The sequence below is a fragment of the Gracilinanus agilis genome, chromosome 1 (assembly GCF_016433145.1).
Source record: "Gracilinanus agilis isolate LMUSP501 chromosome 1, AgileGrace, whole genome shotgun sequence".
NCBI classification, from domain to species: Eukaryota; Metazoa; Chordata; class Mammalia; order Didelphimorphia; family Didelphidae; genus Gracilinanus; species Gracilinanus agilis.
Window position 1 is genome coordinate 501,447,817 of NC_058130.1, and position 19,290 is coordinate 501,467,106.

At 37.6% G+C, this 19,290-nt stretch overlaps 1 pseudogene; it reads right to left on the reverse strand.

Annotated features, from left to right (window-relative positions):
- LOC123253375 overlaps nucleotides 1-18,032 on the reverse strand; it is a 37,947-nt pseudogene extending 19,915 nt beyond the window's left edge.
- Nucleotides 18,033-19,290: the final 1,258 nt, after the last annotated feature.

Consider the following 19,290-nt stretch of genomic DNA (forward strand, 5'->3'; position numbering starts at 1 on the left):
AACTTCCTTTTCTAGTAAAAGGTACTTACTAAGTATTAATGACTAAGTGTGAAAGGTGGGGGACTCCAGATTCTTGATTAATTAACTTAAAATAGACAAAGAGAGTTTGAATTTTCTTTCACAGGAAGATGTACAGAAGGAGCTAGATGAGAATCTCATTGTGTAAAAAGATGTCAGAAGATTGTATTCTGCATTAGGGAGATAATACATATACTAATAGGATCACAGATATTCTAGTTTACACATTCAAATATAAGTAAAGCCATTGGTGAGAAAGATGATACCTAGATAGCTAAATAAATAAAGCATTTTATTATTATGTGACTTTGTTGGTCTGTTGTTTCAGTTGTGTCTGCCTCTATTTGAGTACTTTTGGCAAAGGTACTAGAATGATTCACCATCTCCTCCAGTTCATTTTACACATGAGGAACTGAGGCAAACAAGCTTCAGTGACTTGTCCATGATTACACAGCTAGTATCTGAGGCCAAATTTGAACTTGGGAAGATTATCTTCCTGACTTCAGGCCCAGCACTCTATCCATGCGTCACTTAGCTGCCCATTATATGGCCAGCTCTGTATTAAGTGATAAGTCAGTGCTGGGCAAACTTTTGAGCTTGATGTGTCAAAATTCACCAAAAATTCACCGAGCATAACTTGGGTTGTATGTCACTTCGAGAAAAAACAACATAATTTTTGTGATATTTATAGTTTAAATAACAAAAATGTATAATTGTAATATATAACTGTATTTAATAAACCAAAATAGGTAAATTAATATAGGTAGAATTGTCATCTATAGTGCACAGAGTGTCTACACTACACTACAGCAAATGTTTCATCTTTGGCATGCAGCCTCATACTTCTCTGTGTGCGACCTCATGCAGCTCCATGTCAGTGCTGACACACGTGTCATAGGTTTGCCATCACTGTGCTAAGTATGCAAACATAAACAAAAAGACACTTCCTATCCACAAGGAGCTTATATTCCAAATGAGGAAGATAATGCACGAAGGGGAGCTAGAAGGTGGGGGGAGGCGGATTTTTGTGGAGGCAAAGTGGTTGGTGCACAGTAAGTTGAGCCAGCAGGGAAATGAACATGGCAGAGAGTTATGATGGTTCTTGTAAAAGGATCATTGATCAGGAAAGTGGAGCCTCAGGGCAGAGGTGTCTCCAGCATGGGAAGACAGTGGCGAGGATACAGAGAATAAGTCCTGAGAGAGAGCACTAATTAGCTTGGGGGGACTAAGGCTAGGATTGTTGATATAACTTCCTAGTGGTCCTTGTATGAAAAAGCCAGGGCTTCTCCCTCAGTCTAACCAGTACATCATCAAAGGTAACCCAGAAACAGAGAAGCTGTGCCCAAAAGAAACAATGCAGCATCCTTTCTCGACAAGGAGAGTCAAGCAAGCAGCACTTAGTAAGTGCTTACCATGTGCCCAAAATAGGGGCACTAATACATCGTTGGTGAAACTGTGAACTGATCTAACCATGCTAGAGAGCAATCTGGAATTATGCCCAAAGAGTTATAAAACTGTGCATACCTTTTGACCCAGAAATACCATTATTAGTTTTATTTCCTAAGGTTAATGGGGAAAAAGGAAAAGAACCTATAAATTAGAAAGTATTTATAGCAGCTCTCTTTGTGGTGGCAAAGAACTAGAAATTGAACAAGTTGTGGTATATAATTGTGATGGAATGCTGTTGTACCATAAGAAATGATGAGCAGGTGGATTTTTTAAAAAACTCTTATCTTCTGTTTTTGAATTGATACCTAAGTATCAGTTCCAAGACAGAAGACTGGTAAAGGCTGGGGAACTGGGGTTAAATGACCTGCCTGGGGTCACACAGCTAGGAAGTATCTGAGGCCAAATTTGAACCCAGATCTTCCCATCTCTAGATGTGTCTCTCTATTTCCTGAGTCACCTATCATCCCTGTGCAGCTTAATTAAAAACAAAAACAAAAACATAGAAAGTCCTACATGAAACTATGAAGAGTGAAATGAGCAGAACCAAGAGAACATTATATACTGCAACAGAAATATTGTTTGAAGAATGTGAAGTGTATGTTCACCTCCAGAGAAAAAACTACACAGAAATAAGCACATCATTATCTATATCTATATCTATATCTATATCTATATCTATATCTATATCTATATCTATATCTATATCTATATCTATCTTTTTGTCAGATGATGTGTTCTCTAATGGAGGGAGGGGAAGGAAGGAAGGAGTTACCTGGGTATTTTAATGAACAAACAAACAAATAAATTCACATTTAAAAAATGCCACTGTGCTAAGTGCTGGGAACACAAGTACAAGCAAAGAGAAAGCCAAATTGCTGCCTTTCAGAATCTTATATTCCAATGGGTATGGCAAGACATAAAGGGAAGAAGTCTGAAGAGTCATGAACAGAGTTAAGAGAAGAATGAAGGAGTGGGCATGACTGGTTCCAGGAAAAAGTCATTACAGGACACCTCTTTTTATTATGCTTTGGATATAGCAGTATGTTTTTTTTTTTTTTAACAAATTGAAGTTTGTGATAATCCTGCATCTAGTAAGTCTATTGATGCCATTTTTCGATTTTCCATTTCTCTGCATCACATTTTAGTAATTCGTTCAATATTTTAAACTTTTTTCATTATTATTATATTTATTACTGTGACCTGTGATCAATAATTTGAGATATTACTAGTGGAATTGTTTTGAGGTGCCACAAACTATACCATATAAGACGGTGAATTTAATTGATAAATTGTAGGTGTCCTGACTGTGCCACCAACCAGCTATTCCACTGTCTTTCTCCTTCTCCTCAGGTCTCCTTGTTCTCTAAGACATAACAATATTGAAAACTGTTACATAAACTTAGTTGATAAAGCAGCAGCAGGGTTTGAGAAGAGTGATTCCAATTTCGAAAGGAGTTCCATTGTAGATAAAATGTTATCAAACAGCATCACATGCTACAGAGAAATCTTTTATGAAAGGAAGATGTTGTCCAATTGATATGGACAACTTTATTGTCTTATTTTAAGAAATTGCTATAGCTGCCCCAACCTTCAGCATCTGTTACCCTGATCAGTCAGCAGCCTTCAACATGGAGGCAAGACCCTCCACCAGCAAAAAGATGAAGACTCACTTGAAGGCTCAGATGTTGGTTAGCAGTTTTAGCAATAAAGTATTTTTTCATTAAGGTATGTACATTGTTTTTTTAGACACAACTTTTATATGCACTAGAAAACAAAACAAATTCTTGTGACTTGCTTTATTGCAATATTTGCTTTATTGTGATGGTCTAGAACCGAACTCACCATATCTCCTAGGTATGCCTGTAGTTAGAAGATAGGAAGCCACAGGAGAGGGAGTATCCTCTAGGATGAGAAAGGCTCCAGGGGAATAGTGGAGAGGTCTGGAGGGTCAGGAAGTGAATGGAGGAGTGAGCATGGCTGGCTTGGGAACTTGTTCATATTTCTTGCTGAATAGTCTTTCCCTGCTCTGAATATGCTTCCCCTTTTACATCTGAATAAACCAATTTTTAAAAATTAATTGTCAGTCTACTAGCAGCAATGCAATGACTCAGAACAATTCTGAGGTACTTAGGAGAAAGAACACTATCCACATTCCAGAGAAAGAACTGTGGGAGTAGAAACACAGAAGAAAACAACTGCTTGAATACATGGGTTGAGGTGGACATGATTGGGGATGTAGACTCGAAACGACCACCCCTATACAACTATCAATAATGTGGAAATAGGTCTTGATCAATGACACATGTAAAACCCAGTGGAAATGCACGCCGACTATGGGCGGGGGTGGGGTGGGGGCTGGTTTGGGGGGGAGGGAAAGAAAATGAATCATGTAACCATGGAAAATTTTTCTAAAAAATAAAAAAATAAATTAAATTAATTGTCAGATGTTCTAGGAGTTTCTAATTTCATTCCAAGTCTGAGAAGTGTGGGAAAACCTCCATGACAGTGATTCCCAAAGTGGGCGCCACCACCCCGTGGTGGATGCTGCAGCGATCCAGGGAGGCGGTGATGGCCACAAGTGCATTTGGGGGCGGTGAATAACTGTAAGGGGGCAGTGATAGTATGTGACGGGGCGCTAAGTAATATTTTTTCTGGAAAGGGGGTGGTAGGCCAAAAAAGTTTGGGAACCACTGCTCTGTGAGCTGATACAGAGTGAAGGGAGGAGAACACTAAATGTCTAGAGTATTATAAGTAGAAACAACAAAGGCAGCTGAACTCTGATTAATTGTAATAACCAGATCAGATGATAAAACTTCCCTTCTTGTAGAGAAGTAGGTTGCAAATAGATTCAGATAGTTGTATATATTCTTAGATGAAGTCACTGTACATATTAGTTACCAGTTAAGTACTCCATCCCCCTTTATTCCAAAGAATAATTAATGAGGTGAGATGTATCACCAAAGTTTGGGTTTTCACCTGATAAAAGTAGGGAGAATTTATGAAAATGTGTCAGAGTTAAATGCGGATGAGTCGATTTCCCTTATACCTTTGAATACTTAGACTGTTATCATGGCCACTCATGTCTTAATCCTTCAGTCATCCCTCATATGTCTTGATCTCAAGGTTCTTCACTTTTCTAATTATTCTTCTTTTGATATTATCCAGCTTATCATAATCCTTTCCAAAATGTGGCACAAGCATAATACTTCAGATGTGGTATGGACACAGCAGAATACATTAGTAATTATTCTTCTACATATAGTCTTATGATTACATTAGCTTTTTTGATGGCCACATCATTTTATGGACTCAATTTAAACTTTTATTTCATTAGAAAGCCCAGATCTGAGGTCCTGGGTTCAAATCTAGCCTCAGATACTTCCTAGCTGTGTGACCATGGGCAAGTCACTTGACCCCTATTGCCTAGCTCTTATCACTCTTCTGCCTTAGAACCAATATACAGTATTGATTCTAAGATGGAAGATAAAGGTTTCAAAAAAGAAAGAAAGGAAGGAAGGAAGGAAGGAAGGAAGAAAGGAAGGAAGAAAGGAAGGAAGGAAGGAAGGAAGGAAGGAAGGAAGGAAGGAAGGAAGGAAGGAAGGAAGGAAGGAAGGAAGAGATCTTTTCTAGACAAACCAGTAGTTAGCTTGTCTGTCCTCTTACATATAAGTGTTGACTTTTAAGAAAAAATCCAGGGTAAAGCTCTATGTCTATCCTCATTATAATTTATTTTATTGGATTTGGTGAAATATTCTGGCCAGTCAAGAAATTTTTAAATTCTGTCTTTGTCATTCAGAGTGTTACTAATCCACTGAAATTTTCCTTCCTGGCCACTATATATATATATATCCCTGATGGGGCTAGGATTATTAGCCTTTGTATTTCTTTCCCTAGTACTATGCTTGGCACATAGTAAACATTTAATTTTTTTTCATTCATTCAATCAATCATTTAGTTTTTTCCTGAAATTTGATAAACACTCATCCTTACATCCATCTTTTGTGCATGTCTTTTTAAAACTTAGCCTGGTCTTGGAGTAGTGAAGTAGTTCCAGGGGCCATCAAACCCACCCTGTCTGACATGGTAACAGGGCGGGACCTTGAGGAAGTGCATGGCAGCCTCAAGAAGGATGGAAAGCCCCCACTCAGATACTCCTGTATGACTCTTCTCTTACTAACACTCCTTATTATTGAAATTATTGTGATCAGTATCCCTATTCAGCCCCAGGGAAATACAGAAGAATAGTAAAGGCTGTTACTAGAGCTTTTACAGACCCCCTACAGACTCCTAGGAAATTCCCACCTTTACATGCATTAATACAGAAATTCCCCTAAAAATCACTCCATAACAAATCAGCAATTAGTGAGTTAATGTTAAAGATTTAAAAACGATAACTTAGATTTCTCACTCCCATACACAGGTGCCTGCAAAAACAGGCCAGAACAGTCTCCAAGTTTTTCCCCCTTCCTGATCTCTGATCCAGAATGTTAACACAGAAAAGGACAATGGATGAAATATGGGAACTTGCTTTCAAGTACACCTCTCCCTACTGGATTGTTTTGATAATCCTGCAGGCTAGCTGAAACTTCAACTCACCTTTGAAAAATATTGAAAAATGAAAGGCTGTTATTGAAACAATATTTGGACCAAGTTGGAATCATTGTACCTTTTTGAAACTTGATTTATTTGTGATTGTATAATCAACTAGCATAATGAATCATCATTGACTAATCATACATTTGAATAGAGCAAAATATAATCATCATTAACTTGATTGGCTAAAATGTAATTGACCATTCTCCTAGCCTGAAATGCAAATCTTTGTACCTTGGGAATGGGTGAGAATGGTAATTTCCAACCCAGTTATTTCGTGATTCTTGACAAGCTTTTCATCTTTTATTAATCATAAAGAACAAGATAATCACAGAATATTAATCAAATGATTTTGTAATTCAGTAGAAATTAATGTATGACAATCCATTATTTCTAAGAAAAGATGTAAGGTGAGAATGAAAATCATGCCAACATGTATGTAATCTTAAGAGAAAGGTATAAAAAATAAAGCCAGCCTGAGGCTGCCAGAAACCGTCTTTGGGATACATGATTGAAATGCAGACTATATTCATTCATCTTATCTACTGACACTGTCACATCTCTGAGCCCCTATACCAGCAGAGAGCAAGCTCTCCATAAAGTAGCAATGTAGATAGGGTGCCAAGCCTGGAGTCAGGAGGACATGGGTCCAAATCTGGCCTCAGACACTTCATAGCTGTGTGACCTGAACAAGTCACTTAACCTTAATTGCCTAGCCCTTGCTGCTCTTCTGTTTTAGAATTGATACTAAGACAGAGGGTAACAGTTTAGAAAAATAAGCAAACAAACAACTCAGACTGGTGTCAAAGACAACAGAATTCAGATCAAATACAATGACTACTGTTCCAGGGGACTGATACTAAAATACACTTTCTACTGAGAAAAAATCGATTGTACTTGGACTTGGACTTGGAGTCAGAAAGTTCCTGTAGAATGATAGCACAGGATATCCCACCAATCCCTCTTTCAAACCCCTTAAAATCTGCTCTCTCAAAGTCTAGGTTACATGCCAGATTCTACCTGACTTTCCCCTCCTTCCTCATCATAAATACTAAAATGAAGTGAAAAGTCTTCATTAGCAATAAACTAGAGAAGCAAAGTTCCCATTGTTTGGCCATCTTCTGAAGGCTGAAATGATAGTTAAAACAAGTCAATAAATTATAACTTCACTTTGGGCAGAGGTATTGAAGCCAAGATAGGTTCAAGTTCTCCAGTAGTTAAATGAATAAGGTACAAGTGAAAGACAAAAATGACAAAAATGAGTCTCACACATTAATAGAAAGGCAAAATGATTGATTTCAAGTAGAGCAAACTATCTACTACACTGGCTGTTCTCAAACTTTTAAAACTCAGATGCCTTTTACATCCTTAAACAACATTGAGAACTCCCAAAGCTTTTGTTTATGTGGATTACATCTCTCAATATTTAATGCATTAGAAACAAAACTGGTATTTTAAATTATTTTCATTTAAAATAATAAGCTCATTTCATGTTTATATAGATAACATTTTATAAAAATAAACATATTTTCAAACCAACAAAAAAAGAAAGACAAAATGGCTAAGCTAAAAAATTAAGTACTATGAAAGGATTGGATCACAAAGCCGGTTCTTTTCTCTTTTCTGAGTAAACCATTCCCTTCTTTCCCTTGCTTTTATAAAGCAAATTGTTTCTTGATTGGAAACAATGGAAAATAACAAGTCTAGAACTATGTTAGCCTGGACTTCCTTTTTGTAAATTTTGCTAATGACTGTCTTGAGAAACCTGCATACTTTACCAGCTAAAGTAGATTAAAGGCATTCCTTTCTTGCAAAACTATGCACCTACCAAAATCTTTAAGTAATCCATACTTAATAAAGGAAGAGAGCAATAGGAAAAATTTCCTGCAAAAATGGGAAGTCCTAAACCTTAAAATGGTTTGTGTTCAGTTAGGGTAAAGATAAGTGAGAATGTTTAAAAAAGAGAAAGAAAAGGGTATGTTTAAGAGCTTTATTTCTTTAGGCTTTAACGCTATGAGTCATTAGTTGTACCATCTATCACTGTGAGCTTGGGAAAAGTAGAAAATGTTGTAAAAAATATTTCTAAATTGAAAGCTTTTAAAGATAAATAATATGTATTAAAATAGGCCATGTATTCCCAAGAATGTCTCTTTTTTGACATAATATATGTAGGCAGCCACCTACATTATATAATTTGTAGCATCTTGCAAGTTTCTTACTATTCCAAAATATTTTCCTTGCTGGCCTGCCATAGTGCTCCTGTATGGTCTGAAATTTCCATGGTTAGAGTCACTCTTTTGGTCAATTAAAAAGGTGGAAGCATTGTCTCTAGAAGGGCACTTAAGGTAGACAGAGTCCAGAATATTGGATCATAGGATTTAGGACAAGTCTTTGGGGACTACCTAATCCAATTCTCCTCTAAGTGAGGAATGGGCTCCCAGAGATATCAAATGACTTTCCCAAGGTCATATAAGTAGGAAAAAGCAGAAGTAAGATTCAAATGCAAGTTCTCTGGCTCCAAATCTTTCTAGTATATAGCTAGCTGGTCCTAAGGAGATAAGTTAAAGGAAATATATAAGAAAAAATTTTTGCTGGGAAGGTATGAGAAGCAGTAGGAGAAAACCATAATGCTTTCAACCTAAAACTAGAACCTGGACAATGGAACATCAAGTATCTTGTTAACATGAGTTTACATGGGAGTTGAGTACTTTTTTTTCATTTTGTTGTGGAGACCAGTAGATGAGTCAAATTCTAATGTTCCCAGGTAGGGAACATAAGCCAGCATGTGTGCAATAAAAGAAAGCTCTAAGACTGAAAAAGTTATATTCAAACATTGAGTTTTGTTCCTTGGCCTTACGTCACACACAATTCATGGCACTGAACTACCCAGATGGCTGACAGTGGCTATGCCCAGCAGTCATCTCTTGTTGCTCAGATCCAGACTCAAGTCAAAAACTTACAGAGCTCAGACTAGAGGGGCAAAGATCAGAGCTCCTCATCAGTCCCCTTTGAGAGTGCTCCTCCTGAGCACTCCTCCCTGAGTGGTCCCTGAGATCCTGGAATAACATAACATTTGTATAAGATATCTTAGTTAAGCTCTTTTAATTAGGATATATTCATTGTTTTATTAATATTTTACATCTGTATAACTTATGCATGTAATCCTCTTAAATAATAATAATAATACTAGAATTAAAATAGAATAACCCCAATTATTAATTAATTATGGATGAGAACCAGTAATCAATTATCATATTGTGAGTAAAAATCATAAAGAAAATACTCTGAAATGCCTTGGCAAGATATCCTTGCCAATATGGGAGATGGTTGGGAGGAGGGAAAGAATATGAATCATGTAACCATGGAAAAGTTTTCATAATTAATCAATAAAATAAAAATAGATTTAAAAAGATATCCTTGCCAAGAGGAGCTTTGCACATGCATTTAGCATCCTAGGAGGTGTCGAGATAGTATGATATCTCAGTTGGCTTTGGAGCTACTGGAAGTGATCTTGATTTTTATCATATATGGAATTATTCATTACTTTATAAAATATACTTTCTTAAAAAAAGAGACCTCTGGTCACCTCCTCTGAAAAGAGATGTTCAGAAGACTACTCCCCTTTTAAGTGGAAGTGGGTCTGTATAATTTGACTTTATATATATATATATGGGCTGAGATGGGACAGGTCTGAGCCCTGGCATTTTATAGTTTACAACTTTCTACAAGAAATGTCAATATGACTCAGATAAATGCCTCCCTATTTTATTTTTTTGTTTTCACACACTCATTACTCTTAGAAAGCAGCAGCAAGACCAGCCCAGACGGTTGCTCCATAAATATGCAGATCCTGGCCCAAACATTGTCTGAAGTTAGGAAATAGGCTAGAAGAAAAGAGCAAATAAACAACAAAAAAAATTCTATAATAAAAAGCTCTTATGATGACAAGGATACTCAAGACATAAACCTCAAGAAGAGAATGACTCCAAAACATCAGATTCAAAGGAGAACACAGCTCGGGCACAAATTCAACGAAAACCTTTGGAGATATAAAACAAAAGGCTTTTATTTTTTTTAATTAAAGTTTTTAAATAAATGAAATGAGAGTGTTAGAGAAAAATGGGGGATATGAGAGTTATGGAAGAAAGAATGGAAAGGGAATTAATAGCTTGGCATAAAGAAGTACACAAGCAACAAATTCTCTTAAAATCAAAATGGACTAAACAGAAGCTAGTATCTCCAGGATGTAAGAAGAAATAACAAAACAAGGTCAAAGACCTGAAAAAATATTTAAAAAAAAACTAATGTACTGCACAGGAAAAATAATTGTACTAGAAAATAGATTAAAGGAAAAAAAGGTAAGAATCACTGGACCTGAAAGCCAGTGAAATATTTCAAGAAGTTTTAGAACAAAACTGCCTAGATCTTTTAAAACTGGAATCAAATTAGAACTTTTAAAAATTCATTGATCATGTCCTAAAAGAAATCCCAAAATGAAGACTCATAAGAACATACCCTAAATCCAGAATTTCCAAGTCAAAGAAAATATAATGCAAACAGTCAGAAAGAAAGGACTCATTTATAGAGGAGTCAGTCAAGATCAATTTATTAGCTATCATCATAAAAGAGCAGAGAGGTTGGAATAAAATATTCCAGAGGGCAAAAGTTATAGCTCATAACTAAGAATTATATACCCAGCAAAACTAAATATAATCCTAAAGGGGGAAAAAATGGACCCATATAATGAAACAGATGATGCCCACACACTTCAGATGAAAAGAACTTTGAGGTGCAAAGGAATCAAGAGAAACATAAAAAGATGTGGAAAGTTAATATTAATCTGAACCCCTTTTAATTATAAAATCAAGATATGATCTCTAAAGAATTTTAATCATAACGAAAATAAAGATTAGTGAGTAATATGGAGAGATGATACATCTGCTCTTTCAGAACAATAGTATCATTGGAGGGAATGTAATAAGACAGAGGGCCTGGGAGTAGTTTTGTTATGTTTGATGAATTTAAAAGAAGAAATGGAAAAGGAAGGGAGAAAGGAATACAGTAAGGGAAAGACGAGAAAGGAATAGTGGGGGAAATCCTCATATAATTAGGGTATGCAAGTAGAATATTATGCAAATAAGAAGGGAAATAATGGAGGGAACTGTTAAAACCTCACTTTCATCTGAACTGTTCATAGCAGGGAAGAACATTTCACCAAAGCAGATACCCATAAATTGAAGAATGATTAAACAACTTGTGGCACTTGAAAATTATCTAATATTACTGTGCTATAAGAGATGAAGAATATGATGAATACAGAGAAGCCTAGAAAGATCTAAACTCAGAGTAACATATTTAGAGCCAAAAGAATTAATAAAAAGAATTAATTTAGGATAATGTAAATTAAAAGGACAATCACAACCCCACCCCCAAATAAACAAACAAAATTTTTTTTTGCAAATATTGCAAAGTTACAAAGAACAAGTGTGGCTCAGAAGAAGAAATAAAAGAAATTGCTCTCACCCTACCCTTTTCCAGAGCTGAGAGATCTACAAAATTTGCACATTGTAATATTTTCAGAATTTTTAAGTTATACTGATTTTTTTGCTCTTTCTTTCTTTTTTTTTTTTTTTTTTGCCTTTAAAAATAATATTTGTTGGGGCAGCTGGGTAGCTCAGTGGATTGAGAGCCAGGCCTAGAGACGAGAGGTCCTAGGTTCAAATCTGGCCTCAGACACTTCCCAGCTGTGTGACCCTGGGCAAGTCACTTGACCCCCATTGCCTACCCTTACCACTCTTCCACCTATGAGTCAATACACAGAAGTTAAGGGTTTAAAATAAAAAAAAAATTAAAAAAAAAATAATATTTGTTATATGAAAAGGTTTTCTGGGAAGGGAAGAGGGATACTGGGGTAAAATATGGTGGTGATGAAAACCAGAATGCAACAATAAAAACTTATTTTCAAAACAGTAGGGGGCAGCTGGGTAGCTCAGTGGAGTGAGAGTCAGGCCTAGAGACAGGAGGTCCTAGGTTCAAACCCGGCCTCAGCCACTTCCCAGCTGTGTGACCCTGGGCAAGTCACTTGACCCCCATTGCCCGCCCTTACCAATCTTCCACCTATGAGACAATACACCGAAGTACAAGGGTTAAAAAAAAAAAAACAGTATCAGGGAAATAATAGGGGAAGGAGATAAAGAAGGGAAGGCTAGGCAGGTGGATCTCAAAGAGAAGTTATAAAGAAAACAAAGAAAGAATAAGAACTTGATTGGGTGCCACTGGAAAGAAAAGAAAGGCAGAGGAGCAAAAGTAGATTGCTCCAACTTCCTTCTAGGATACACATATGGTCTTGTTACCTTTAGCCCAGGAGAGTCAAAAAAAAGAGGAAAAAATTATAGACCAATATCTCTAATGCAAATCAATGCAAAAAATTTAAAATAAAAATTGAGCAAAACTACTTCAGAAACACATAGTTGTGTCAGCCTTTTTGTGACCCTATGGACCACAACACTCCAATACTGTCCATGGAGTTTTCTTGGCAAAGATACAAACACACCACTACCACCAACTCTGCAGTAAGCTAAATCCTGGGGATACAAAGAAAAAGCAAAAAAAACAATTCTTTCTTTCTAAGAGCTGACAATCTGAAGGCTGAGACGACATGGAAACCAGTATGTACAAGTAAGAAATATACAGGATAAATTGGAAATAATCAATAGGGGAACAGCACTAGCATAAGGGATATCAGGAAGGGCTTCTTGTAGAAAATAAGGGTTTATCTGGGACCTGCAGGAAGCTAGGGACTTGAATTCTAGTATTTGGTAAGGGTAGGACTTGAATGCCTGTCTTCCTTAGTAAATGTTTTTTTTTTTTTTTTTTAAACCCTTATCTTCTGTCTTGGAGCCAATACTGTGTGGCTCCAAGGCAGAAGAGTGGTAAGGACTAGGCAATGAGGGTTAAGTGACTTGCCCAGGGTCACACAGCTGGGAAGTGTCTGAGGCTGGATTTGCACCTAGGACTTCCCGTCTCTAATTCTAGCTTTCAATCCACTGAGCTACCCAGCTGCCCCCAAGGGTTTTTGAGAGCTACTGTGGCTAAAAAAATTCATCAATTTGGCAACCAGTCGGGTAATGATCTCTCTAAATTCAGGCTAATCGTTAGAAAACAGGCAGAGAACCTCAGTAGCTTTCTGGTTGATCTCTCTGCCTCAAGCCTTTTCCCACTCCAGTCCATCCCCACTCTGCAGAATTTCCCTACGTTTCTAATACTTCTTGATTCAATAAGATGTAGTGGCTAGTTTTTACCTCCTGGAACCACTATAAACGACACCATTTGGATTTTGAAGCCCTTTATAACTGGATTCCAGTCTTCTTACACCTGATCCCCAATCCCCACGTACTTTGCGATCCAGTGTCACTAACCTCCCTACCATTCCTCACACAGGACTCTTCATCTTCCCACTGTGGGGCATTTTCACTGGCTTCTCCCTAAGCCTGAAGTTCTCTGCCTCTTGGATTCTCTAGTTTCTTTTAAATCTTGGAAAAATCATATCTTCTGCAAAAAGTCCCAGTTAATGTTAGTTAGTATCTCCATTTTATCTTGTATATATCTTGTTTGTATGTTGTCTTATTCATTAAACTGAACTCCTTGAAAGCAGGGACAGCTTTTTGCCTCTCTTTATTTCTAGGGATTGGAACAGGATCTGCCACATAGTAGACTCTTAAAAAAAAATAACCCTTATTTTCTGTTTTAGAATCAATACTAAGTATTGGCTCCAAGGCAGAAGAGTGGTAAGGGTAGGCAATGGGGGTCAAGTGACTTGCCCAGGGTCACACAGCTAGGAAGTATCTGGGGCCAGATTTGAGACCAAGACCTGTCTCTGGATTTGAACTGAGGACCTCCTGTCTCCAGGCCTGGTTCTCTATCCAAAGTTGCCCAGAATAGAGGTAGGCTCTTAATAAATGCTTGTTGCCTTTCCTTTGAGGAAGTTGCCAAATCATGCCCTCTAGGGCATAGCCTTTGAGAACCCTTGGAATGGCCAATGTCACACTGCACATGAAGCTCTGAAGGAAGACTTCAATGGGAGTAATAATGGAAACAAAAGCAAATTAGTTGCTGAGTAGTTCTGCTTTTTCTTTGTCATCTGCTAACATTACACCATCTGTCCCATGGAGTGGGCCTAATCCTTCCTTGTTTTTCTTGCTTTGAACATACTTAAAAAAAAAAAACATTTTGATTGCCCTAAGCATTTTTCTTGTTTGGTTTCATAACAGATAATGCATGCAGTTGTTCACTTATGCAACAAGACATTATCAGAAAGACTTACCAAAAAAAAAAACAACAAAAAAACAACAAACCCATCTGTTTCTTGAATAATTTAAGGGATCACCCAATTTTTTGAAAAGAAAAAATTTTAAAGGAAGAGGGAAAAACATTATTCTATGCTTTATGAATTTTTGTAACTAATGAATGTGGTCTTGAAACTTTTAAGATTACTGTGATTACATATAGAGGTACCATGGCTTAGGAGACAAAACTGGCTTTGGAGTTAGAAAGCCTTGGGTTTAAAAATCCAGGCTCTGACATCCACTGGCCATATGACCTTGGGCCAGTCACTTAACCCCAGGGCCCCAGACTTCTCTCTAAATCTACAAATTAATTCGAGAGTACTGATCTGTATTGAGAGAGGAAGTTCCTCACCTGGAGCTCCCTATAACCAATGAAATCACAGGTTTTAGGGGAAAAAATTACCTGTAATCTCATAAACTAATTGATACAATTTGTTTTTCCCCTGATCCCTGGCTTAGATCTTTCCCTTTTTCTCTGTCACACTGCTTAGAAATCAAACCAAACTGGAGTGGCTATAAATTATTGACATTTGGTAACTATTTATGCATCTATTAGCCTCAAAACTACAGGATTCCAAGTTTATTACCGATCTTTTCTGAAGCAATGAAACAAATGAAAAGAAGTAATGTAATTACAACACTATTAGTTCTTCTGAAATAATGTATAATTTTAACAAAGGAGACAAAGCAATCCTCCTTGTGAATATTGAGGGGTCACCATTTGATTAGTTTTGTCTGACTTCCTTCTATGAAAAAAAACAAAAAGTTTGGGTCTTTGAGGTCAAAGCAGCTTTGGCCCTCTTTGACCTTACCTCCAGTTAAATTTGGAGGTAGGGAGAACTTTCTAATTTCTGAAATGAAGAAGGCTAAGATCTGGAGTCAGCAGACTGAAGGAATTAATTGCTTTAAAACTGTTTGAGGCTCTCTGGACTATTTTCAGCTCTTGTTAATTTAATAACAGTTGATGAATGACATTGAGTAAGAAGGTTAGGAACCTGAGAAGAGAAGATGATCAAATTAAAAAGTCAGATGCAAATACTTTTACTAAATAGCTTTTATATATTCAAGCCAAATGCTGGGAGTTGCTTTAAATTCTTCATTAGGATGTACTGAACTCCCAAGTATACCAGGATCCAAATGGAATATATTAAGAAGTAATCTCTGATTCTGAGGAAAAAGGAAAGAGAACCCATGGATAGCTCTATGAATCTTTTCATATAGTTTTTTTAAAAAAAGAGCAAATTCTAGGAATTCTAGGACAGGGCTGGTATCAGGAAGACTCATCTTCCTGAGTTGAAATTTGACTTCAGACAGTTCCTAGCTATGTGACTCTGAGCAAGTCACTTAACCTTCTCACCTTAGTTTCCTCATCTGACAAATGAGCTAGACGTGTAAAACCATTCTAGTATCTTTGCTAAGAAAACCCCAAATGGTGTCCACAAAAAGTCAGACACAACTGAAAAAACAGCTGAACAAGATAAATTCTAGAGTGGTCGGACAAGACACAATTCTGCCTTTCAACTGGACAGCACCTATATAATTCCATGAGTTGAAGTTGACTTGAACTTTGATTTGTCTTGGAGAATTGAATTCTAGAATTAGTGAACTGAGCCAGAAGAGGAAAAACCACACAGATATATCTCATTAAAGCTAGCCTTTCAGCACAAAAATGTGAATATTGCACCAAATTTTGTGAGGGGGGAGAGGGATGAGAAATAACTTGGAAAACATTATCTAATGATTCTTAAATTCATAATAAAAGGGAAAAAAATTAAAATTACTCAAGAAATGAATTGGAAAAAAGGCCTGGGGTAGGATTAAGGCAAGGGGGAAAAACTTGAAAAGTTTTCTCGATAGGAACAAAAGGAATAGGTTAGAGGAAGCCCTTACTATTCAAACTCTATGAAGGAAATATTGCAGGCTAGGATCTTGACACAAGGTAAAATTTTTAGCTGTTGATTTCCAGTTCACTGTGTACTGTCTTTAACTGCTCACTGAACACACAGTAATAACAAGTTTGCTTTTTTACTTTGGCACTCTGCTTAAGCTGTAAGAACACACTTAAGGTTCTTCCAGGTCATAATAAAGTGGAGTATTAAGCTTTGAAACCTTTTGTTAACTTTTGACTGAACAAATAAAACTACTTCTTTGACATATTGGCATTCTGTATACTTTTACTCTAGATTATTTTTCTTGGCAACAGATCTTTATTTTTCAGTCATTTTAGTTGTGTCTGACTCTTTGTGACCCTATTTGGGGTTTTCTTGGCAAAGACACTGGAGTGGTTTGCCATTTCCTTCTTCAGCTCATTTTCCAGATGAGGAAACTGAGGCAAACAGACATAAATGACTTGCCCAGGTTCATATAGATAATAAATGTCTGAAGCCAGATTTGAACTGAGGAAGATGAGTTTTCCTACTCCAAACCCAGCACTCTATCTGCTAGTCCACTTAGCTGCCCACAGCAACAAATCTACTTAGGAAAAAACCATAGGGATTTTGATTTGCATTTCATTTAATCATTAATTCATTGAATCAATAGCTATTTAAGTATATTCTAACTTGATAAAGAACAAAGTTAGTATGAAGGTGAGAAAAAATAAGAATGGAAAACAGGATTAAAAGAAAGAAGGTACTGTGATGGTATGAAGGCAGCCTTGATAGGACAGCTAGCGATCTGCAAATCACTGAACAAGGTCTGGGATATGCATAGAAATGTTCCTACTCTCCTGGAATTTGTCACAATAACAGTAAAAAATTAAATTAGAACATTATAGTTTTCTCTCTCCTAAATATGGTTCAGAGACTATAATTCCCTTTTTCTTTCCAGGACAAAGATGTCTGGGCCAAAAGGAGCTGGTATCTCTCTCTCTCTCTTTCCTAGATGACCCAGGAACCATCCTCAGATAATCTGAATAACCAAAGAAGGGAGATGGGAGAGTCGGGGAAAGAAGGAGGGAGGAGTAGACAATAGGATATTCTCCTACACCTTGAGATAGAAGAGAGAACACAATAACTACATTTTAAAAGAGAGAGGAAGCAAACAGTAATGAATTACTACAGGCCTCCATGGGGTGGAAGACAAATCCAGTCGCAAGCTATAAGAAAAAGGATTTAACTCTAGCATCCCAGGGGTTTCTTGTGGGAAAATTTGTGCTCTTGGAACCTTGTATAAAATTAAGAATACTGGAAACGTGGCTCTTTGGAGATACAAAAAACATACTTAGAGGATCCTCTGTCTACGAGGCAATCAGAGAGCTGGTCCCCCCGAAAAGGAAAACCCCCACTATCTGGAGGAGCAGAGAGAACCCCTGAATGAATGAAAGCCAGGTATCTGGAAGCAGAAGGTGGCGAGTGCCATCTGGTGGATGAGAACGGAATTGCTAAACTGCTTGCGGGGCTGGGGAGAGAGAGGAGTCAACCTGAACTGGGAGCTCAGAGGACTGGGCAAGAGTGGAGTAGAAAGGCAACAGGGTCTACACGAGGAGGCGCCAGTGACAAGAGGACCCTTAGGCTCAAGAATTAAACTGAAGCTGGGGAGGACGGCAGCCACAGGGAACAGTGAAAAACGAAGGAAGTAAAAGCTGCGGAACAGCAATGATGCAGCAAGGATCTGTGGGGGGAGCATCGTGGGACGGGCGGATAGGCGGGAACAAGCTCCGACCACTCCCCGCTGGAATCCTATGTGGGGCGGGACCCTTAGTCATGCTCTCTCTGCGGACCTGTGTGAGGGAGGTCTGTTCATTTGTTAGGGGCCCACATAGGAAATGCCCCATCCATTTCCATGAGTTCCTAAATAAAACTTCACTAGGTTCCCCTGTGTTTGTGAGCGGAGATGGTGACTCCCCAAGTGGATGTGTAGTTTCCAGGTCCCAGAACCTCAGAGTTGTAGAGGATCTCAAAGACCATTTAGTTCAACTATTACATGAGCAAGAGTCAGAAAACATACTTTATTAATGTTTATCTTTTGTCTTAAGATCCTAGCGAGGATTTGATTACCTTTGAGGGAGTCCGCTTCATTTTTGAATCTCTCTAATTCTTAAGAAATATTGTCTTACTCTTAATGACCACCCTAGAACAATTATCAATAATATGGAAATAGGTCTTGATCGACGACACAGGAAGAAACTAGTGGAAATGCGGGTGGGCTACTGGGGGTTGGGGGAGTAGGGGGAGAGAAAGCAAGAAAAATCATGTAACCATAGGAAAATTTTTTCTTAAAATATAAAAAAAAAATAAAAAAAGAAATATTGTCTTACATCGAACCTGAATTGCAACTTCTACCTTCCTAGTTCTCCCTTCTGGCAAAACTTGTCTAAACTCTCATCTGTGGGCCAGTCCTTCGGACTGAAAAACAACTATTACCCCAACTCCTCTCTCTTCCCCAAGTCAGCATCACCAGGCTACACAAGCACCAAGTCTTTTAACAGATCTTCAGAGAGCATGGTCTTTAAGAGTCTTTAGCATCTTCATTGCCCTCCTCTGGTCGCTCTTCACTTTATCAGTATCTTGACGGGACTTTGGATGGCTCTGATAGAGAGAGGGAGGCAGATGACTTCATGTAATTCTGCCTCGCTGAAATCCAATTCATGCACAAATGATGTCAGTGGTCTTCTTTGAAAACAAAGGACAAACAATATCTTTTCTAAAACATGGCACTCACAGTCAAGGGGCAGATTGATCTAAGCTTTGTTAAGAGTTGCCGTTCAAGTGTTGATGCATACTAGTGACAATGAAAAATGTAATGCATGTAGAAAAGTTGTTATTCAAGAGGAAATTAAGGAATTAGATTTAGATTCATGCAAAAACTTTAGAGTTGTTATATGCCAACTGGCAGTTCAAGGACCCAGCAGGAATGGTCCTACCACTATGGACCTTCCTCTCCT